This window comes from Mastomys coucha, unplaced genomic scaffold (assembly GCF_008632895.1).
Source record: "Mastomys coucha isolate ucsf_1 unplaced genomic scaffold, UCSF_Mcou_1 pScaffold14, whole genome shotgun sequence".
Classification (NCBI taxonomy): Eukaryota; Metazoa; Chordata; class Mammalia; order Rodentia; family Muridae; genus Mastomys; species Mastomys coucha.
Window position 1 is genome coordinate 81,073,798 of NW_022196896.1, and position 24,334 is coordinate 81,098,131.

General features: G+C 40.2%; 1 protein-coding gene and 1 pseudogene across 9 annotated transcripts in view; one reads left to right on the top strand and one right to left on the bottom strand.

The window, feature by feature from the left end:
* Ankrd44 (ankyrin repeat domain 44) overlaps positions 1-24,334 on the bottom strand; it is a 290,453-nt gene that overhangs the window by 58,321 nt on the left and 207,798 nt on the right. The gene's annotated exons all lie outside the window — the stretch shown is intronic.
* On the top strand, positions 7,537-8,185 carry LOC116088430 (annotated as a pseudogene).

The following is a 24,334-nucleotide window of genomic DNA, read 5'->3' on the forward strand; positions in this document are numbered from 1 at the left end:
TTCTCACACCATTCATAAACAAACATGAAACTGTCCTGCAGTGAGATTGTCATTCAGAAGAGCTCTGTAACAGCCCTCTCTATACTTGGGACAATTTTCTTGTTCTCAACAGTCTGAGTCATTTCACTGTAGCTTAGACAGGGCTGTTTTCAAAATTTCGTCTTTTAAAAAATTAATAAAATACCCATGGAAGGAGTTGCAGAGACTAACTATGGAGCAGAGACTGAAGGAAGGACAATTCAGAGACTGCTCTACCTGGGAATCTTTTCCATATTCAATCATCAAATCCAGACACTATTGTGGATGCCAGCAAGTGCTGGCTGACAGGAGCCTGATATAGCTGTCTCCTGAGAGGCTCTGACAGTACCAGGCTCACAGCCATCCATTGGACTGAGCAACAGGGTCCCCAATGAAGGAGCTAGAGAAAGGATCCAAGGAGCTGAAGGGCTTGCAGCCCCTTAGGACAAACAACAATATGAACTAACTAGTACCCTCAGAGCTCCCAGGGACTAACCACCAACCAAAGAGTACACATGGTGGGACTAATGGCTCCAGCTGCATATGTAGCAGAGGATGGCCAAGTCGGTCATTAATGGGAGGAGAGGCCCTTGGCCCTGTGAAGGCTCTATGCCCCAGTGTAGGGGAATGCCAGGGCCAGGAAGTGGGGGAGGGTAGGTTGGTGAGCAGGGGGAGGGGGGAGGGAACAGGGTTTTTTTGTTCTGTTTTGGTTTTGGTTTTGGTTTTATTTTTTATTTCATTTTATTTTATTTTTTCAGAGGCAAAACTGGGAAAGGAGATATCATATGCATGTAAATAAAGAAAATATAAAAAATAAAAAATAGCATATTCTAATAGTTATAGAAAAGGTGAATTTAGACAGTTCATGTTTTTTTTTATTATTTTAAAAAATGTAGAATATATCAGTATTTACTGCAAAAGTAGCCAAAACCCACCCCCACTCCCAGTGGAAAAGCAGGTTGCCCTATTGTTCACTTGGTGGAGACTGGGCCACTTTTATTTGCTGTGTAATAAAAGTAGCACAATTGTCAATACTGAACTCGATTTTCCCTCACCTCATCACGGGCTCTAAGTCTATGTATGGATTAGTTAGGGACTAACTTAAGAAAAAAAGAATCAGCTACATGAAACTTTTTTTTTTTCTTGAGACAGGGTTTCTCTGTGTAGTCCTGGCTGTCCTGGAACTCACTCTGTAGACCATTGGCCTTGAACTCAGAAATCCACTCAAACTCAGAAATCCGCCTGCCTCTGCCTCCCAAGTGCTGGGATTAAAGGCGTGCGCCACTACTGCCCGGCTGAAACTTTTTATTAATTTGTCTATTGTAAGACAGGGTCTCCTCTCCACAGCTCAGACTATCCTGGGACTCACTATGATTCTCCTGCCTCAGCCTTCCCAGTATTGAGACTGTAGCTGTCCACTGCACATTCCAGTCTTAAAGCCTGGTCAAGAATAATGTCTTCCTCAGGTGAGGGCCTTCGTCTCTTTGTGATGACCCACTTTTCAGACTGTGACAGAAAACTGACTTGGCTCTGGCGACCATCCTCTTCCCAAGAGCACAGCACAGGGCAGGCTGAGCTCCGACCTGGTTCTCAGGCAGCAGAGCCTCCCATCACCCTGGAAAAAGGCTATGACCACAAATTCCGTGCTAGGGCACAGGAGCCATAAAATAAAAATCCCATGCTTAAGCAAGAAAACGTTAACTGTAGCTTAATTTGAGCATTTACTCATTATAAAGAGCTTTGAAGGAAGTTTCCAAGTTTGTGCTTAGGGAGGGTGCTGGGTTAGAAAGATTAACTCAAAACTATTAACATTAAACATTAATGGCGAGTCTTATTAAAATACAAAAAGAATCATGAGAGGTCCTGGGGATTCCACAGTCGCACAGTTTGGACTCTAACTTATCTTCCCTCCCCGCTCCTACCCCGTTCATCCTCTTTTCCAGTTTCTTCTTCTTTTCCCCTTTCCCCTGAGGCCACAGTGGGACTAGTCTTAGCGGGCTTTCAATACTTTAGCTTTCAGACCATCCTGTCTTGGACAGTTTTGTCCTTATCATCTCCTTTGTCTGCTGTAGTAGGGAGGTGCACCATGGTACACAGCCCCTCGGGGAAGTAGAGTCGGACTCTATCCTGCTCTGAGACACTGTGCGTTTCTAACAGGACCAGCCACTGACCACGGAGACACTTAAAATCCTTTACTAAGGCAGGCACACTCCAACCCAGGCTGTCTTTTTCTTTCCACCCTCCTTACGTGGGTCTCCACACATGCTTAGCGCAGGGCAGGGGTGGGCCGTAGTCTGACGTCTGGACCTTGTGTGCTTCCTTTGTTTAAAGAAAGGTTTGGGGTCAATACCCCCAGTCACTTTGATGGGCTCAATTTTCCTAAAAGAATATATATTTTTTAAACATGGTGCCTTCATTTGTCTAATGCGTGAACTTTTAAAAATAAATAAAATATGTAAAAGAGAGAGAGAGAGAGAGAGAGAGAGAGAAAGAAAGCCTCATGAAAAAGTTAAAAACTTTACACATTTTCTACTTTTAGTGGTGAGGATGGGGGTGGGGGTGGAGGCGCTGACCCAGAGGTTTGGCTGCCCTAGGCAAGAATGTTTTCACTGAGCTACATCCTCAGGCCCTTCACTGGTCTGTTACATAAAACGTTAAAAATGCTATATGTCAACGATAGATATAGTATTTAACATGGTGCCTGAGCAAGTACCTGCCCCAGAAAGAATGTTCATTTGTGTTAATGCATGAATTTAAAAGAAAATATGAAAGAATTACACACATATCTTTAAAATACAGACTTATAAAAGGGAAGCACATGATCCATGAACCACAGTAGGAACAGACTTCATAGATTTCTACCAAGGTAAGAGCTCACAAACATGGATAAACAATAATGAAACATTAAAATAATTTTTCACTGTTTTTAATATGTAGTAAATATTTTCCATGTATTATTTTGAGTTCATTTAATGACTATGTAAAAATCTCGTCAGTGCAACATTGTATCAACAATTATCTTTCTCCTTTAGTGATGAGTTTCTAAAGCAGTGGTTCCCAACCTTCCTAATGCTGCAACCCTTTAATACAGTTCCTCATGTTGTAGGACCCCAACCATAAAATGATCTTTGTTGCTACTTTATAAGTCTAATTTTGCTTCTGTTATGAGTTGTAATATAAATAGCTTTGTTTTCAGATGGTCTTAAGTGAGCCCTGTGAAAGGGCCATTCGACTCCCCAAGGGGGTCTTGAACCATAGGCTGAGAACCACTATTCTAGACTGTCCTCTTCTGGTGTTGTTACTACTGTTATTAAGAACGATACATGTTTATGCAGCTTAATCTATATGAATATTCATGTGATTTCCTGATGATAAACTAGAAGCAGAACATCGAGGCTTTTGATTTATAATTGGCACAAAGGATCTTTCTAGTTATGTAAACCAAAGTTTAGAGTAGTTCAGTGTGTGGTGCCAGCACTTGCTAGGCCTTGGTCCATCATTTCTATGCATTCACTACTATCGCTAAGCTTTTATACTTGAGTCTCATCAAAGCAGTCACTCTCCAAGGACACTGTTACTGAACCTCAAAGGAAAAGGAAACTTGCCTCATTGGAAACAGCTCTGAGACTATTTCCAGCTGCTCTTTCATGCTGGGATGGAGTAGTGTTCATGGCTCGTCATTCTCTTTGTAGGAGCAACCACATTTTAGAAGATTAATCTTGCTTTATATAATGTTTCAAATTTTGTGCTCATTCTTTGTTCTTGAGACAGGGTTTCTCTGTGTAGCCCTGGCTGTCTTGGAACTCACTCTGTAGACCAGGTTGGCCTTGAACTCACAGAGATTCGCCACCTCTGCCTCCCAAGTGCTGGGATTAAAGGTGAGTACCACCACTGCCCAGCATTAATTGTGCTCATTCTTAAACTATGAGTTGAATCATATTTGAGCTATATCAAAACATCATCTTTCCCACTTATTTAACAAAAGTAATTTCAGCATGTGAGAAAGAAAAGAATAAAAAACTAATGCTGGGGTTGGGAAGATGGTTAAGTCAATCAAGTGCTTTACAATCCCGAGAACCTGTGTTCAGTCTCCAGAACTGCGTAGATAGTCAAGGCATGGTGATGTGGGCTTGTTACCTCAGCGGTGGGGAAGTGAGGAGAGACAGGAGCGTCCCTGGGGCTCAAAGGCTGGCTAGCTTAGACTATCCAGTGAGCTCTAGTTCAGCAGGGCAGCCTGTCTTAAAATAGGTGAACTTGAGCAAAGACAGCCAAGGTTGTCTTCTGACTTCTACATGTACACAAAAGTACATGCAGCATATATGCCCATGGGCACACACATGCACATACATAAAAACACATGCAGCATATGTGCCCATGGGCACACACATGCACGTATCCAAAACTTAGTCTTTAAAAATTTTATAGCTATCTGTGAATATCTGACTGTATGATCATGCTATTAAAATTTCTTAAAACATTTAATTCTGACTGGTAAATAATTAGAATTTCTATTCTAAACCTACCACCAATGGCTGACGTTTCATAAATATTACTGGCACAAATACCATAGCATCTACCTACCAGGATTTTAGAATTGAGCCTTAACAGTTCTTGGAATATAGGTAGATTGGGCTAAGAATTATGGGCTTAGGAATTAAACAGCTTGTTCATTTCAGTAAAAACCACACTGTAAATAGAGAAAGAATCTCTCCTCTAACAGGAGTACGTTAACAGTTTGAATGACAGAACTACTGAACATGAGTGCTTTATTGGAACCAGGAGCATCAGCCACCTTTTTCAAAGACCTAGTGACTTGTTTATAACAAATAGGAAAAAGGACCTTATGCATGTATTCCTGAATGAGTGTGTGTGTGTGCGTGCTGGGTGTGTGCACACATGTTTGTGATGCCTGCATGAGTGTCCGCATGTGTGTGTGCTTATGTGATACTTACAGTACTGCTTCCATGTGTGGGCACCCTTTTGGGTTGCAATGATTAAAGTCAGGCCATCAGCCTTGGCTGCACACTCCTTCACCCACCAAACCATCTTGCCTCCTAGTCTTTCAAGAACCTCAGTTATAACATTTATTTCTAGCTATATGAATAAGTATTTATATGAATTTCTTGAAATTATAAAAATTATTTTTAGATTGTTTTTCTGAGTAGATCTGTTTTCATATATTCAATTTTTTTTTTTTTTTACAGTCCTCCGTTTTCCCTCTGTATGTAACTGGACACCAAGATAAAAAGCGTCACTGCTGAGCAAACAGATGATTTTCGGCATCTCAACCTTAAGAACTTGATCCCAGAAGTGATTTTAATGAAATAAGTAAAAACAATCCAGGGTTGCCTTTTCTATTTTAACACTTACAGGTGGTCCTTCCTTATCTGTGGACTCTGCAAACTGCATATACTCAGCAAACAGTAGAATAAAAATGACAAAAAAAAAAAAAAAAAAAAAAAAAAGACCATGCTGAACACACATTTTTTGTTAGTATTCCCTAAGTAGTAAAGCATAACTATGTATGAAGCACTCATCAGGTATTATAAGAACCTTAGAGAGAATATGTAGGTCGCATGCAAATACAGAGCCATTCTATATAAGAGATTTGCACAGCTCTGGATTTTGGTTTCCACAAGAGGTCTTGGGTCAGCTTCCCATGGACACTGAGAGACTGTCCCACTTTCTCTTCCCACCTAGTCTGTGACTTCCTGGCCAGGACACTGGACACCAATCCTAAAGCTTCCTACCTTTCCCACGTTCTAAATTCACTTTATCTTTTGCTGCAATTAAATACCCTCCCACAATAATTACTTTGGTTTAATTAAAGTAGACTGCAGCTCCCTTCTGCGGGTGAGATGCCCAGTTGGTTGTTTTAAAGACTTTATCTAGAATGAGTAGAAGTGAACTGCACTTACTCTTGGCTATGCTTGGGCTTAGTAGGAGCTCGGCACTACTGATACAGCACTGAGCCCCTGGGATGAACACCTCTACATGGGGAGATGTCCCTGTACTTCCTGAACAACTGGACTTGCCCATTTCAAACCCAGAAACCTCTTTCACGTTCAACCAGTAGTGCGTACCAGACTGGTTAAATCAGGTATTCAACCAGCTGTTCTCCACACGAGCCTTCTCAATGATCTGTTCAAGAGATGAATCAATTCTAACTGGGTTTCCAACTATATATTGTCAGTAGAGATCTATTTGTTTTACTGTTACTGCTGCCTTGTGAATATTGTTCCCAAGCAGAGAAGTATAATCTACCATCCATCCCCAGTGAATGTCTGGTAAATGTCTGGCAATATTTTTGAATGTAGGAAGCTGAAGGAGAAGGGCTGCCATTGGTGCCCAGCAAGCCGAGGCCTGGAAAATTAAGAAGCATCCTGGAATTCGGTAACACGGTAACACCCACAATCAGCAGCCCCCATAAGTTTTCCCTTTCAAGATATTAATAGCACAAAGGCTGGGAAGCCCTCCATGAGGGAAATGAGATAAACTTAGACAAGAAGTATTCCCTTTGAAATGTTGGGAAGGATTACCACCCACAGAACCGAGATCTGAATCAGGATTCCATTCTCAGACAAGCTGCTCAGGGAAGCCCCATGAGGGAAGTGCCCCAATGTGCTCTCAGGGAATTCAATGGCTTCTACAGAAAGCGTCACCAACTTGATATTGAGAAATCCATCGGTCACATTTAGCTTCTGTCCTATAAACTATGTATGCAATGAAGAGTGAAACAGACAACAGACATTAACCAAACTTTACAAATGGACTCAGGGAGAGCCTTTTGATTCACTTTAAGTCTTTTCTTCTTGGGGATACATTTGGCATAGGGGGTAAAGGGAAGTAATAAACATCATCAGCATTGTGACACCTGAGAGAAGCTGCGGCCATTTCAGATTTTAATCACCTTACCCCTTATTACAGATGCGAACTGTATGGCAGATGTTCAAGAGGAAAAGCTTTATCAGTCCTATGCATCTAATTACTTATCTTGGAGAAAATTAGGCAAAATTCCAAGGCTACAGAAGACTCATGCTCTGTCGGGAGTTATTAATTACAAGCAGACTTAAGAAGCATTCATTTGTTTTGGTAACCATGCCAGGGCGTATCTAAGTCTGCCAAACAGGATGAAAAGGGTGGGCTGGGGAGAAGGTGAGTTTCTTGGATCAGTTGGTAAAGCAGGGGATTAAAACCAGATGGCCCTGATGTGTCTCTTCTAGCCAAGCTCCAAACAAAATATTTCTTCTGCTGGAGTTTAAATTAAATTGATGCCAAACTGCCTTTTAATCACCTAAACTCAATTCTTTAAAAAAAAAAAAAGATTCTTTTTTTGCTTTGAGATAATTAACAAATACTCTAACACACAAACACCCACTCACATACCTGTATATACACAAAGGGAAGAAAATTAAACAAAATATAGAAGTTGGTTGTCAATTGCAGTACACTGAGCTCCATAGAGACAGCACTGGGGCAAGCGAGAGCTGAGAGCTGGACCGGCACTGGGCGACTCTGTGCCTCTTGGAGAAAAATCAACTAAACATGGGCAAAGGAGATCCTAAGAAGCCAAGAGGCAAAATGTCCTCATGTGCATTCTTTGTGCAAACCTGCTGGGGAGAGCACAAGAAGAAGCACCCGGATGCTTCTGTCAACTTCTCAGAGTTCTCCAAGAAGTGCTCAGAAAGGTGGAAGACCATGTCTGCTAAAGAAAAGGGGAAATCTGAAGACATGGCAAAGGCTGACAAGGTTCAGTTATGAAAGAGAAATGAAAGCCTACATCCCCCCACCCAAAGGGGAGACCAAAAAGAAGTTCAAGGACCCCAATGCACCCAAGAGGCCTCCTTTGGCCTTCTTATTCTATTCTGAGTACCTCCCCAAAATCAAAGGTGAGCGTCCTGGCTTATCCATTGGTGATGCTGCAAAGAAACTAGGAGAGATGTGGAACACCACTGCAGTGGATGACAAGCAGCCCTATGAGAAGAAGGCCAAGCTGAAGAAGTACGAGAAAGATATTGCTGCCTACAGAGCTAAAGGAAAACCTGATATAGCGAAAAAGGGGGTGGTCAAGGCTGAGAAGAGCAAGAAAAAAAAGGAAGAGGAAGATAAGGAGGAGGATGAAGAGGATGAGGAAGAGGAAGAGGAAGAAGAAGATAATGATGAATAAGTTGGTTCTAGCAGTTTTGTTTCTTGTCTATAAAGCATTTAACCCCCCTGTACACTACTCACTCCTTTTAAAGAAAAAAAAAATTGAACCGTAAGGCAGTGTACGATTTGTTTTTAAACTGTACAGTGTCTTTTTTGTATAGTTAACACACTACCTACCGAATGTGTCTTTAGATAGCCCTGTCCTGGTGGTATTTTCAATAGCCACTAACCTTGCCTGGTCCAGTCTGGGGTTTGTAAATTGGCATGGAAATTTTAAGCAGGTTCTTGTTGGTGCACAGCACAAATTAGTTATATATGGGGACCGTAGTTTGGTTTTTGTCTTTTTTTTTCTTTTGGTTTTTGGGTTTAATTTTTTTTCATCTTCAGTTGTCTCTAATGCAGCTTATACAAAGATCAGTGTTGTTCTGTTAACTGAATACTACTCTGTAATTACAAAAAAAAAAAATCGTGGCTGTTTTGTCGACATTCTAAATGCTTCTAAGTAAACGCAATTTTTTTTTTTTTTTACTAAAAAAAAAGAAGTTGTTTTTCTTTAGGTAGGAAAAAAATCATAGATTTCAACATTATATATATTTTTTCTATGTACTCACAAAAATTCTATAGCTAGGTACAAAGTATTTTCATAATGAGAAAAATAGTCCACAACAGGACAATTATTTATACATCTGTTCTAAGTCCATTCACCACTTATAATCCAGTCCTGCTTCTACAGCTATCTTCTAAATGTCAGCATGGCTGTATATGTTAGAAGAAGATAAAAAGTCATAGATATTAATGAACTTTAAGTCTTACCCAATATTATATATCTGGCTAAATAACACAGTACTATATAAGAGGCTAATACATGACTCAGGAAGAAAGTGGTCCAAAAGCTTCTCTAATCTGTTTTTCATGGGTTACTACACGTATTTGCATGAATAGATAAAGGAAAGGACCAAGGAAGAGACTAGATACCAAGTCACATATAGGATAGGACATACTGGAAACATAAGGTACAAATCCTGCAAAGGATCTGCAGTAGAATTGTGTTTAACCTCAACGTCTAGCTTACATACAACCTATACATTCAGTTATAGCAAATGTTGGTTTAAGTACAAATATTTCCTTTAATGTATAAAGTAACATGCACACATAATCTCACGGTCATGGAAGTGTCCTTGCAAAGATACTAATAAAACTCCAATGACTATACTTAAGGCATTGCCTGAACTTAACACATATCAAAGAAACAACTATGCTACAAAACAAGTAAACAAACAACAACAAAATAAAACAAAACCAACCAAACAAACAAACCAAAACCCTAAAACCTAGCAACCATTTAGGTTCAGACACTAATAAACAACCAGGTTCTTCAGAAATGGTAATCGAGTAACTGTCTGATCAAAGCAATCCTTACAGAAGAGCTTCAGTATGGATGCTATGAAGGCCAATGTTGGGAGAATATAGGAGAAAGATGGTTCAAAGTCATAAGAGTTTGGGGAAAACAGGCAATCATTTAGATCAATAGATTCTCATCAGTTCTGGTCTTACACTGGCTTTGAGTTGCTCAAGTGTCCCTCACTGACCAAAAGTCATGCCACATTTTTTTCAAACCTTTCTTCTCTCTGTGTTGAAATTTATACCGGATTTCTAACATATTGAACTATAAGATACTAAAACTGTGCCATGATCCATGAACCTGGTAGCCATCTATGAATGGAAGCAGTGGAACACTAACACATCCATGGTACTTATAGCTTGTTCTTTTTGAGTAACTTAGTCAGGGTTTTACTGCTGTGGACAGATACTATGACCAATGCAACTTTTACAAGGACAACATTGAATTGGGGCTGGCTTCCAGGTTCAGATGTTCAGTCCATAACCATCAAGGTGGGAACATGGCAGTGTCCAGGCTGGCATGGTGCAGGAGAAGCTGAGAGTTCTACATATTCATCTGAAGGCCACTAGGAGTAGACTGGCTCCCACATGGTTAGGAGGAGGGTCTCACTGCCCAACCCAACAGTTACACACTTCCTTCAACAAGGCCACACCTACTCCAACAAGGCCACACCTCCTAATAGTGCCATGCCCTGGGCCAAGTATATTCAAACCACCACAGTAACTATGAGGGTTGATCATTTTTTCCTGTGTGACAGTCCTTGGATATACTTTTGTACAGTGCCTGCTCAAACCTTTTGCCTACTTTTCAATTGGCATATCTAATGTCTCCAGTATTAGATTTTAGAGCTTCTTTAAATATTCTGCAAGAGTTCACAACTTTTCATATGAATAACCATTGTAATCTCTCTTTTGTCTTTTAATCAGCAAAAATTAAGATTAATATAGTCCAACATTTTACAACTTATTTTAGAAATCTTTCCCTCTGAGACATGAGTATGTTCCCTGTGTGTTCTAACATAGTGGTCCTCAACCTTCCCAATGCTGTGACCCTTTAATACAGTTGTGGTGATCGTCAGCTATAAAAGTATTTTATTGCTACTTCACAGCTGTAATACTGCTACTGTCTTCAATTGTAATGCTAATATTTTTGAAGACAGAGGTTTGCCAGAGTGGTCATGACCCACAGGTGAAAAACCTGTGAAAAACACCTTTCTTTTCGCATCTTTCCAATATGGATCATAATCCTATTTGAATTGAGTTTTGTGTGTAGTGAAAGCATATTCATTTCCCCCCAGCAAAATTTAGTTAAAAGGTATTTTGCTCTCCTACTGAACTTTCATGCTGCACTTCATTGGAGAGGGGAATGCATGTGCAGGCTTAGTCTATAATTCCACATCCTCCATTTTGTCTACTTTGTACAAATCCAGATTATTTTCATTTTTGTAACTCTGTAATAGGTCTTAGATATCTAGAAGCAAAGTCTCTAGGCTTTTCTTTTTCATGATTTTTGCATATTCTTTGCCTTTTGTATTTCCATATAAAATTAAAAACCAGCTTTCAAATCACGTACGTGTGAAGAACCTTACGGGGATTTTGATGAATCTATATGTCAGGAGGAAGTGGTTTACTATCTCTAGTGATTTTTTTCTTTAGTCTTCAGATAGAAAAATCTTTTTGTACTTATTGGTTTTTTTCCCATAATGTATTATATTGTTCCATCAGAGCATTTGATACTTTTATGATATTGAAAATTATTATTTTACGACTGGCTTTCTTTTTAAAATTTCATTTCCCACTCAATAATTTCTGGGGTAAAGAAAAGAAGTAGAATTTTAAATTACTGACCTTGAATAAGGTAAAGGCATTTAAATTTTTTTCATTTTTTTAAAATAATTTTTATTGTTTTCATAGAAGGAACATTTTGTGTATTTTAAATGCTAATGTAAATGGTACTGTATTTGTAAATGGCATCTTGGTTTTGTTTTTGTTGTATTTTGAAATACAGAGACAAAGTTTGGGGCAGAAACTGAAGGAAAGGCCATCCAGTGACTGTCCCACTTAGGGATCCATACCATATACAGTTACCTAACCTAGACACTATTATGGATGCCAACAAGTGCTTGCTGACAGGAGCCTGATATAGCTGACTCCTGAGAGGCTCTGCCAGTGCTTGACCAATACAGAAGTGGATGCTCACAGCCATCCATTGGACTGAGCACAAAGTCCCCAATAGAGGAGCTAGAGAAAGGACCCAAGAAGCTGAAGGGGTTTGTAGCCCCATAGGAGGAACAACAATATGAACTAGCTAGTACCCCCAGAGCTCCCAGGGTCTAAACCACCAACCAAAGAGTACACATGGTGGGATCCATGGCTCCAGCTGCATGTGTATCAGAGGATGGCCTTGTGGGACATCAATGAGAGGAGAGGCCCTTGATCTCATGAAGGCTTGATGCCCCAGTGTAGAGGAATGCCAGGACAGGGAAGTGGGAGCGGGTGGCTTAGTGAGCAGGGATGGGGGAATGGGATAGGGGTTTTTTTTGGAGGGGATAAAATTTGCAATGTAAATAAAGAAAACATCTAACAAAAAATAAAACTCTTAAAAAATAATTTTTATTGCTTTCATACAAGGAACATTTTCTGTATTTTAAATGCTAATGTAAATGGTACTGTATTTATAAATGGCATCTTGTTTTTGTTTTTTTGTTTGTTTGTTTTTCTTTTTTTGACTAGCATAAAGAAGTATCCTGGCTTGGTTCATATTGGCCTATCCCCTTAACAGTCCTTCTTGAATCAAGTTCCATGGAGATGACCTACTTTATGCATATTCGATTAGTCTATCACTCCCTTAATGTATAACTTAATTACACATGAACAGTTTCTTGGGTTTTTTTGTTGTTGGTTTGTTTTTGTTGTTGTTGTTGATTTTTCTTTCTTTCTCTCTTTCTATCTTTCTATCTAACTATCTTTCTTTCTTTCTTTCTTTTTGTGATCATTGGGAAGCTTTCCTAGCTCCAAACTTTCCCTTTATTTTATTTTTATTTTTTTCTTGGTCCTAGTACTAGGAATTGAACCTAGGGCTTGATGTATATAAGGCAAGTGTCCTAACACTGAACCACAGCCTCATTGTGAGTGTGGTGTATGTGCATGTATGTCCACGTGTGTGAGGGCACACCTATGTAGGTACACATGCACAGAGAGGCCACAGGTTGACATCTAATGTCCCTCCCTGTTTGTTCTCTACTTTATCGCGACAAGGTCCACAGTGAACATGGAACTAGCCAATTCTGTAGGTACAGAGAGCCAGCTTTCCCTGGGATTCCTATCTCTTGACTCTTGAGTGTGGGATTGTAGGCAGATCCCAAGTTAGCTTAGCTTTTACGTGGGTTCTACAGTTCTAGTCTTCCATTCTAGTGCTGGCAAGGCAAGCTTTTTACTGATCTCTCTCCCAAGCCCTGACACCTCCATTCCAACAGTGGGAAAAAAAAAACCCAACAACAACAACAACAACAACAAAACAGTATGTGCTATGCATAATTGGCTTTTCAGTGTTTCACTATTAAGCTTTGTATTTTTACCAAAGATGGTTTGCCGAAAAATCTTTATCAGATTAATGATGCTTCTTTGTATTCATAGTCAGCTAACTTTTTCATATTTTATGCAGGCATTGAGCTCTGCCTAATGCTTTTTAACTGCACTAAGCTATTTTGCTGATATTTTTTCCTGCCTCTTCTCTTCATATTGTAAATTACCTTGCTTAGTTTTTCAGTGTTACCCTCTACTTGGCTTCTCAGAGCAACTCTACAGGCCATGATGTATTATCCTTTCAATACGTTGCAGTTAATTTGCTGACATTTTGTTTAGGAATGTCATTATTTTCAGTACAAGTTTTCATCTAAAGTATTTTTCTTCCTCTATGTTGCATGGAAATATTTTTTTTTTAAAAGATAAGCTTTTGAGAACTAAAGAGATGGCATAGTTGTTAAGGCTGTGTACTATTATTTCAGAGGACTTGAGTCCAATCCTAGTACCCACGGCAGGTGGCTCACAACCACATATCATTCCAACTCTGGGGATCCAACATCCTCTTTTTGACCTTCATGAGTATCTGCACTTGTGTGCGCATGCTCACATACTTCATGGGTATCTGCACTTGTGTATACATGCTCTCACATACAGAAGAACACACAAGCATATGATTAAAATATAAAATCTTTTTTAAAACTATAATATCTAGTCCATCTCCACACTGATACAAGCACATAGTAGTTCTTTTATCTAATAGTTGTGTTGATTCATATAGAACTAGCAAATGTTACAGAAGCCACTGTTGCGATAGAGTAATTCATTCACTTATTTCCTGAATCACTATCAAATTACAATATACACTAAATCCATCAAGATATTGCAGGGTCTAACTCAGATGAGTGATACTTTATACACTGTGTGTTCTTAATAAATACACAATGACATTGACCCTACATCATCAAGAGCCATGCTAGGTAACAGAGGCTTTCTGTCAAAAGTCAAACAAACAAAAATCCCTTTTTTTTTTTTTTTTGAGTGCCATCTTGTTATATAGTCTTGGATTGCAGTAATTATACACACTAATAACTACCTTCTCTGCTACACATGTGACACCAATGCAGTCCTCACATATTTACATAAATCTGGCTCAAAGTTATCAAAGGAAACTTACTAATGAGCTGGGAATGAGCTCAGAATCTCCCCCTGCAGGAAACTGTAAATCATTGTAGTTCCTTGAAATGGCTCTGTAAACTAAAACCTCTTGAAGTGGAAAAGGGGTGCATACCATAAAAAATAAGATAGGCAATGATAAGTAATTTCAGTGAAAGAGTGTAGATATGGTGCCATTTGTCTTGACCATTCACCTCCCAGAGTATTAGTAATTCAATGATAAACATGTGAATGTTGTCTATAAAGGCTTCACTCCTCAGATACCTCACATAAACATGTGGTTTCGTGGAGCACAAGCATCTGGGCTGATGTGAAAGGCAGCAGGGTCTTCCCCTTTCTCCACCATGCTTTGTCTATCAACACAAGCACTCCTTGGAGAGCTAGATTAGCTGGAGTCGTGCATTGTGTGACACTTGATTGCAATAAGTGACAGTCACTTTGAAAGGATGACAGGTGGTCAGCTCTAAAACATTCAGGGCCATTGGTTACATCTGATAGATTCCACTTGCTAAGCAGGTACAGCTCTTTGTGTTTTACTAGGAAACAGGATGACTGTGTTGTGTTTCCATGGTGATTTCTGAGAGCAACGTTCAAGCATAAAAAAGTTACTCTTTTAATCAGCAGTAATTTTCATCTGGGTGATATTCCCATGTTACCCTGAATCATCACTGTGTTAATTTACTTTCTGCCTCAGGTCAGGGTGCAATTCATTTGCTTTGAGCAATGGAGGTTTTTATCTGAGGGGTGGAGTAGGAGAGATATTGAAGCTGAGAGGCATGGCAATATAATTTAAAATACAGAACAAAAATAAAGAAGACAACTGACTTGAAGGTAAAATTATTAACTATAAAATAAAATTTAAGAAATAGGAGCTAGTGAAGGCCTCCCACCTCGGAAAGACTTCTTGCTTGCTCCAAGTCCCCACAAAGTCTGTGTGCCAGCAACACACATGTCCTTCAGACGCCATTTCTTAATGGTAGATGACAGTGTAAATTTTGTGTTGTAATCATCAATAAATGGTCTATTGCTTCTGTCCCAGGCCATAAAATACACAGCTTTTAGGAAAATTTCTACTGACCCAATTAAGGCTAATTTTGTTGGGACTCAAAAGCACTGGCCAAAGACCACAAAGACTATGTCTGCATATGTCTGCTTAATGAATAGTAAAAGAATCGGCACAGATTCAAGTAAGTGGGTAAGAGAACCGTTATTATCCTAAGCAAAGTCAAAGCAGATGGGAGAGACTTGACACGCACATTCAGATACGTGCCCGCCTCACATCGAATCTTTTATGAATGGCTGATCCCAGATGGTGGTGCCATCAGCAGCGTGAGTCTAGATACAGCATCTATTTTCTTTTTGCTCCAGCATATCATGCCATTTACAACTGCTTCATTGAGTGGGCAAAGCAGATATCATCAAAATCAAAGAAGTCATTCCTAGCCAGATTATATTCTCTGTTATCTCATAAATCAGGTACTCATTGATTTACCCAACCAAGCTCACACACTCCTTCCTGTCCTCATTCAGCTCATTTCCAGTGTCATGTTGCTACCCCATGGTCACACAAATGGTGACAAGGCAAGGAGAAATACACAGAGAGACGCTTAGCAAGCACGCTACCTATGAGAGTCAACAAGCATCTCATTAACCACGACGCTCCCACAGCATTGCTCCTGCACCTTTTCTGGGATTCCTGTTTGATTCTAGATAGTGATTAAAAAATAGTAACAGAAATACAGAATCCCAATAAGATAACTTACTTTATCACAGTTATTAATTACATGCTGGTTGCCATGGCTAGGTAGTAAGACTGCAGAGACAGCATTCTTTTAGTTTTTAGATATTCATAGTTATGGCACAGAGATGGGATCTCTTTTAAATTACATTCAACAAATACATAACAATTGCTGCTGCTTTTATCTCTCATGTGCCAGGCACTGTGCTAGGCAATTTTCTTATAGTCTTTGTTTGCACAACTTTACTGAAGTAAAATTTAAAAAACAAAATACATGTATTAAAAGCAGATAATGTCATGTTTTAAAGCATGTATACACAATAAACTGGTAACTGCAAAGTACTAAACTTCTACTACCTTACCGGTATGTGCATATGTGTGAGTTTATGTTTGTGTGTGTTGTGAGTACATATGTGTGTTTGCATGCATGTGCACGTAGAACATTTGCTCCCTCCCTGTAATACAGCTTACTAACCATAGTCATCACACTGTTGGCTAGATACTCAGAATCCTGAATAACTCCACCTGTACAGTCACTGTGGGAAGCAGGACTTCCTTAAAAAGCTGAATAATGTTACACTGCACACAGTGTGTGTGTGTGCGTGTGTGTGCACGTGTGTATGTATATATATATGTGTGTGTAGTTTTATATAGTTATATATTTTATATAATATATATTTTACTTATATATAACTATATAACCTGCTTTCTCCTCTTCAAAATAGCCTGAGCTCCACTTAACAGCTAAGGCAAGATATGGGGCCTCACGGAGGAAGGAAATAGTAGCCATGTTGTGCTTGGGGAAAAATGCATAGAGCACATGGAAACATGCCAAAGCTCTTTTGCAGGAACTGGATCAGAGTCAAGCAGAACAAAAACAGATGGGGTGGAGCCAGATAAAGAGCCAAGGGTAGCTATTACAATTCTATTATTATCCTGTAAAGAAATTAGAGACATAGATAGTATTTTGAACCAATATTTATATAGTATGGTTTTATCTTCCAGTCTAGTTTCTGATTTCATTGAAAGTTATGCCCATGAATAACATGTACCTGTGTCAACCACAGTTCTCAAGACATTCCTCTAAATCCCCTCCATGTTTTGGAAAGCAGTTACTATAAGGTGGCTAATGTAAGAGAAACCACACCTTAGAAGCTCAATTTCCATCAACTATAGAAAAAAAAAAGGGAGTGGTAAGGGCCTCTTTGTCCATCTAGAGGACAAGCCTCCTGGACCAGGGGCTGGTGTATTCTGAATGGCATAGGAGAGGGCCTTGAGTAAGAGGGGTCAACTGAGGTCCCCACATAAGAATTCATCAACTTTAACTTGCTTCCTTTGAGTCTCATTCCATAGTCAGGAAGGAAACTTCTTAAACATTTAACTGGCTCTACCTGCCATAGGAGATGAACCTGAGTCTGAAGACTTTTCACTGCAAGTTTATAAAGGATGCTCCTATAAGAGGTTGATGATTTGAATGAAGACTAACACAATTTAAAAATGTATAAAAGCTGAAAGTACACCCTGATCTCCACCTTCACTAAAGGCTGGTTCTAAGTCCAGTTCCCATTACACAGTAAATCTTGATCAAACACCATCATAATTACTGTATTCCTTCATTTAAGAGTGAATGATACTCAATGTGCTTCTATGACATGATTTCTTTGGGATACTCTGTGTTCTATATCAATGAGAAGAATTTGAAAGCAAGAGAAAAATGTACAAACTTTAAAAGGGAGGAACTTAAATAACATATTGAGTGTGAAATACATTGTTGTTCAAATGTGAAATCTCTTCACAAGGCCCTTGGATTTGGACACTTGGTTCCAACTGATAGCATTGTTACTAGAATGTTGTGTAGCTTTCCAGGGCTAGTCAATTGATGGTCTGTGGTTTGTGAGAGAATACATACATTTTCTTTTCAGATGCTGTAACATGATGCCATCTACAAAGTTCATGATTGAAAAACGTGCATTCAAGTTACTCCCTTCCAAAAGTCGAATGTTTTAAGATTATAATTTTGTGTTGGGATGTGCTCATAGTTATCCTGGGCCACATACAACCTTGTAGGCTCTTGGCTGGTTATCCTGAGGAATGAAGCCTCCCTGAAGAGGTAGGTCAATGGGAGCACATCTTAAGGTTTTATAACCCAATCCTACTCCCAGTCCATTCTGTGACACTGACAGAATGTGATAAGCCATTCCTTTTCCTGGGGCCATCCCTTTCTTACCATAATGAACTATATCCCTTCTTAAATCATGACCCCAAATAAAACCTTTCTTTATTATGTTGCCTTTGTCAAGATTTTGACAGAGCTATGAGAAGAGTAACAAATACACTCATGTAGGTCACTATCCTTGCATGGGTTTCTGTCCTTCCTGGAATGTCTCCCTGACATCCTCTGGTGGGGCAAGGCCCAACTGGGCTGCTGTCTTGTATCACTGAATGCTGCCTAATGGGTTTTTAAGTAAGGAGATGTGGTGGTTTGAATGAGAATGACCCACATAAGCTCAGGTATTTGAATGTTTGGCTCCCAGTTGATGGAACTGCTTGGGAAGGATTCGATGGTATGGCTTTGTTGGAGAAGGTGTTTCACTAGGTGTGGGCTTCGAGGTTTCAGAAGTTCATGCTATTCTTAGCCCTTTCTGCCTTCTGTTTGTGGGTGATGTGAGCTCTCAGCTACAGCTGTAATGCTATGCCTGCCTACCTAATGCCATGCTCCCCACCATAGGCATGGGCTCACCTTCTGAAACTATAAACCCCAATAAACTCTTTCTTCTGCAAGTTGCCTTGGTTCTGGGATTTTGTCACAGCAATAGAAAAGGAACTAAGATGGAGGAGAGAAGAAGAGACAGGTTGAGGAAGAGAAGAGAAGAAGGCAGATTAACTTTGTTTTCAGCTCACATTTACACTACACCATCCTTAAGAATCTTTGTTTCCTCCAACTCCAGTTCTTTAGAAGCTTCCCTTTTAGAGACAGTGATGCCTGTGTGAATCTCTTAATGCCTGCTATATTATACATCTAGAAACAGTTACTACTAGAAGTAGGTATGTGTGTTATGTGTGGTTTGTAGCTATTGAAGAATAAAAGTAATAAGAGAGATTACAATAAAATGCTTTCATGTTTGTTAGGGAGTAGTCACATCTAAAGAGAAAACCAGTCCATAAAAATGTAAATTTTCTCTTCCTCTCAAACATGCCATCTTTTATGAAAGTCTTCCAGTCAAGAATCTCACTAAATACTTAGAAGCTAGCCTTTAAGTTTTATCCCTAAATCAAGCTTGATCATTCAGCAATGTCTCACTTTTGTCCAATGCTTCTAGGCACTGTGCTTGAAGCTATTAGGACATTCCATCTTATAAGGTTGAAGTTTAAATCCATGCATATCTCAAGTCAAGAATCATTTCTTTTTCTTTCAAGCTGAACACTGGTCTCTCCTTCCACAGCAGCTCCAGTGTGTGACTAAGCAGTGAGTCACCAGTAAATCCCATGATAGTTCTGGTCTCTCTCTCTCTCCCTACACCAGGACCAGTCTCCATTAGGAGACTGCCACCCAAGATAAAAATCTCTCGCAAATACTAGAAGCTCCCCCAAAGCATTTCCATTACAAGCATAGCTGCATGTCAGCAATTAATCAGTCTGTTCAAGTATACCTTATACCCTAAAGGCTGCCTAACATTGGAGCTCCCCCGCCACCAAAGGCTGCAGCGGAGAGAAAAACAAGGTGGGGCCTCTCTGTCCCTCATCTGGAGTCTGGAGCCTCTTGTCCTCTCAGTGCCTGCACCCTCTAAGCCTGAAGGGTATAGAAAAGAGGAGGCTACATAGTCAACAGGGACAATAGTCTTGACAACCGTCTTACCTGAACCTTTGGCAATGATGCCTGCCTGCGTCAGATGCTCACACTAGTTATTTCTCTTTCAGGCGCCACAGTAAGTTTGCCTTTTACCTCAGAGCTCCCTTGTCCTAAGCAATGCCCCTGCTTTGTGGTAACTGACTCTCCCTCCTCTGTTCTAGGAGCACTGGGCCACTCTCCCTCCACTCCCCCAGGCAACTAAGGCATGATTCAGGAGTGCCTTAGACCAACTGTGGACTCAGATACACACCAGCGCATTGGGAACATATGACACGTTCCCCCATCACTACTGAAAGAGGAGTCATCTGTCACAATGGCCTTTTTTATATGACCTCCTGGCAAGCAACGTCCGATTGAAGCCATTTATATGTATCATATGCATGAACATGTATCAGACATCTAACCCACCTCACTACATGGTTCGGCCTTTGGTCAAGGCAGCCTTTCTCCCTGTCATGAGGATGGTGTGATGCACAGCACAGCTAAATTAAAAAAAAAAAAAATTTCTCCATGATCTTAAACTTCCTGCCGTTTCCAGTTAGACTTTAGTCATAGTTAAGTAGGCTAAGGCACTAATATTTAGCTTTGAAGTGTGAGGGCAACAGCCCGACTATACTAGACCCTCCACTGAAGGTAAAGCTGAGGTTGTTTACTGTAATAAGTTTTGTTAAGTGGTTCTTTCATCAGTGGCCAGACTTATTCACAGTGAAGCTAGAAGGATCTTCTGCACCTGTAATCAGGGTCTTGTTAAGGGTGTGCATCAGACCTCTTGCTGAATTGTCTACTCTAGTGCTCTGAATATATATTTACGTCCTACTCATCTGACTCATCTTTTGTGCACTCATAGCAGTGAGAGGCTGCTAGTGACATCAGAAGGTCTGTGTCCATCTCAACCCCTCCCTGGCTAAGCATCTTTCTTCAGAGGTCAACAGTAGAGTGGTCACATTTGCACTGCTGAGGGTCACACGCTGCTTCTTATGCAAATCCTGCCAGCTCAAAGTCACATGCTGTAAGACCAGCTCATAGAAACTCTGGGACAGATACAAGCTTTTAGAGGTTTGTTGGAGATTTGGGTTCAAATTCACTGGCTATTTTCAGACGCCCTTTTCTTTCAGATGTGACTGCTTCCTAACATAAAAGTAACTTTTTTAAAAGGAAGACTAGCTCCTTTAAACCCTACTTTGTTGGTATGAATGAAGAGCGTAATTAGACACTGAAATGCATTCTATACAGACACGTATTTATCCAGAGCCAGTTGCTAACAATGCTCAAGTCTGTGATAAAAATAAGTAACATCTAGGAGTTTATATGAATGTAACATGATTTTGTTTTTAGTTGCCCAAAACACAGCTGTCTTTAGAGGATCATGACACTTCTGGAATACACATGCAGGGACTGACTATTCCCCCTACTTACTCTTATTGTTAAAGTTCAAGTTCACAGGAGACCCTGGGGAAGCAGCCAAATTCCAAGTGATTACACTTAGCAAAACCTTGGACTCAATTTAATCTCAAGTCTCTAGTTTCCACCCCATTTTTCTAAGTGGTGTAGGCAATTTACGTAATTACACCAGAAAATGCGTTCTTCCACTTTGAAAGTCAAAGTCCTAAGAGTCTTTGTGTTCACAAACAAATGTTCAATATTGTAAAAGAAAGCTGGGATGTCAACAGAACTGAAATTCCAAATAGGGGCATGCTTCCCGCATCTCTGTCTTCCCCATCAGCCTGAATGCGCTGCACGCAGAGGCCCGAGCCCTCTGCCAGCTCTCCTCCTCCACTCAAGCAAGCATTTGATTCAGACACAAGGTGCTTTATTAGACATGAACTCTCTGCTCTGCTTTGACAGTTTGAGCCCAATTGAATTTGACTGATCACAGTTCTTTGTACACATTGGTGCGCAGATTTTTGGAGCAAGCTCAGCACATACATCTTTGATCAAAAGCAATGAGAACACTGGCTTAAGGAGGTGGACGAGATGGAATCCTGAACCTGGCTCTTCTGTCAAGACGGAGAAATCCATCTTTCTAGGAGATTTTTGTTGGTGGAACCAGCTCAAAATCAGTTTAAATACCATTTAATAGAGTTAAAACAGCTAATGTAATTTTGGTTCCATTTTGGCTGCAGTAAAATAAGTTGAAAACAAAAATATGGTTTATAATTCTAAGCTTTTAATCACAGGCAAGAGCCACAAACCATGAATGCTAAGCAAATATATACTAAGTTAAATGTCACAGTCATTTAACCATATGCATAAAATTTAATGATACATATTTAATGACCTGAGTAAGGCAAGTAATAGCTCAACTAGCTAAGAGGAGGGGCTGGGAGCAAACGTCACCAACTGTACAAAAGTTAGCTAGTTCCAATGGCTGCCTACCTTCATCTTACTGCAGCGCCCAGAAGACAAAGCTGGGTCTAGAAAAGACTCATTTCTCTCTCTGTTCCCTCTACAGGTCAGGGCACAGCCTGGGAATGTAAACTAAAAAATGGTCTACTGGGGGACATGGGCTGGAGAGATGGTTAAGAGCCATCTGTCTGTCTGCTCTTCCAGAGGACCAGGGTTCAAGTCCCAGTATCCATATGGCAGTTCATAGAACTACTCTCTGTAATTCTATTCCCAGAGTTTCTGACTCCCTCACTCAGATATACATGCAGGCAAAACACCAATGAACATAAAATAAAGAGAGGGAGTTGGGAGGGGGAGGGAGGGAGGGAGGGAAAGAGAGAGAGAAAGGGAGGAAGAGAGAGAGAGAAAGGGAGGAAGGGAGGGAGAGAGGGAGGGAGGGAGGGAGGGAGACAGACAGAGAGGGAGGGAGAGAACGGTTTCTCAGAAGAAAGTCGGCTTAGAGACTCTAATAAATAACCCAGAGTACCATGAAACAGGGCTATTTGTGGGAAAAAAATGGCAAAGACTCAGTGCCAACTTGTTAAAAAGATGACCTCTGGTAAGAGGGGGTGTTTGAGATAAGGGATATTTGGCCTAACAGTGGATCAGAGAAATCTGCCCCTTGTGTACTGGTTCATTGGTTTGCTTTCCTAACATCTAGCGCCTCAAGTAATGGGGATTTTAGGGACTGTGATGGAAGTATGTTCCCAAGGTGGGAGGAAAAATTAGAAATGCTCCCCCATAACAACAACAACAAAAAAGCTACCTTGTCTTACTTCTTCATTTAATTACTTTATCCCAGAGATTTCCCTGTTCTCTCTCCCAGTCTTATAGAACCCTCATCCCCATCCCATCTCCTCCCAAACTAGTTCATTGCTGGATGAGCTGGCAGGAGGATACAAAAGTAGTGCTAAACTTCTGGTTTGTGTGTGTCGGGGTGACGGGGGCAGGGGGGAAAACGTGGTGTATGGGGAGACACAAGACTGCAAAAGTAGTGCTACACTTTTGGTGTGTGTGTGGGGGGGGGAGAACATGTGGTATATGGGGTGATGCAAGACTGTTCTCTGTTCTGTTTGCTTTTATTCTGTGTTGTGGTGGCTTCTGAGAATGTCCACAGCCTGCTTAGGAACTTTGCTAAGTACAGACTGTGCCCAAGAAGAATCGTAGGATGCACTCCAAAATGGGAACACATAAAGCTTTCCATCCAACAATAACCATTCAGGAGAATCCTATTTGTGTGATAAATGACTCATGGAGATTCTTTCTTAAAAGCAAGCACGGATGATGCTTCTACTAATTTATATTGATAATCTGTCCTGATTCAACTAAGATTACAAGTGAAGATCAATTACTTCTCCCCATACCTACTATAGACTATTCCTAATTTCCATGAATAATCACCTCTGTAAATACAAAGGCAAGAGTTGATTTAATTGAAGAGCCAAGTCTTTTCTGCCTTTTGGACAGAAAAATCTTTTTGTTGGATAAAAGAAATATTGTCCCTAAAATGTCATTCCTAAGAAAGGAATGTGCATACAACACATCACTTGGACAGAAAGAAGGTGTCACCAGAAAATTATGCTCTGTACACTGCAGGACTGAAGGTAACTCATTATAGCTCCATAGAGCAGCACACAGTATTAAGACTATAACAACGAACTTTGTGATAAAAGTTCATAAATCTCATCATAGCATATGGCTTTCTGGGAGAAAAGCAATTAAAGACAGCTGTGTCTTAAGTAGATTTCAGAAGACAGGCCCATAATGGGTAATTGCCACAGTAAGCCCTCACTCTCCTAGTGATGACAGTGCACATTTATACTTGTGCACACATTGTAAGGAGATTTGTGTATACAAGGTCTAAAAACAAAGTCATACTTCTTGTAGATCTAGAGCAAGTACCACTGCAAAGCTGGAGTTAAGAGGCCAAGACAGCATTGCCCTTTAAAAACCAGTTCCTACCAAGCATCAGCTCTGGTTGGAAGGCTTGGGGTGAGTGGCGCTTTAATCTGTAATGGAAAGCAGTGGTTTGCTGAATAACCACTTCCTTTAAAATCAGAACTCATAAAATGTCCCATTACTAGTCCTCATCCTTC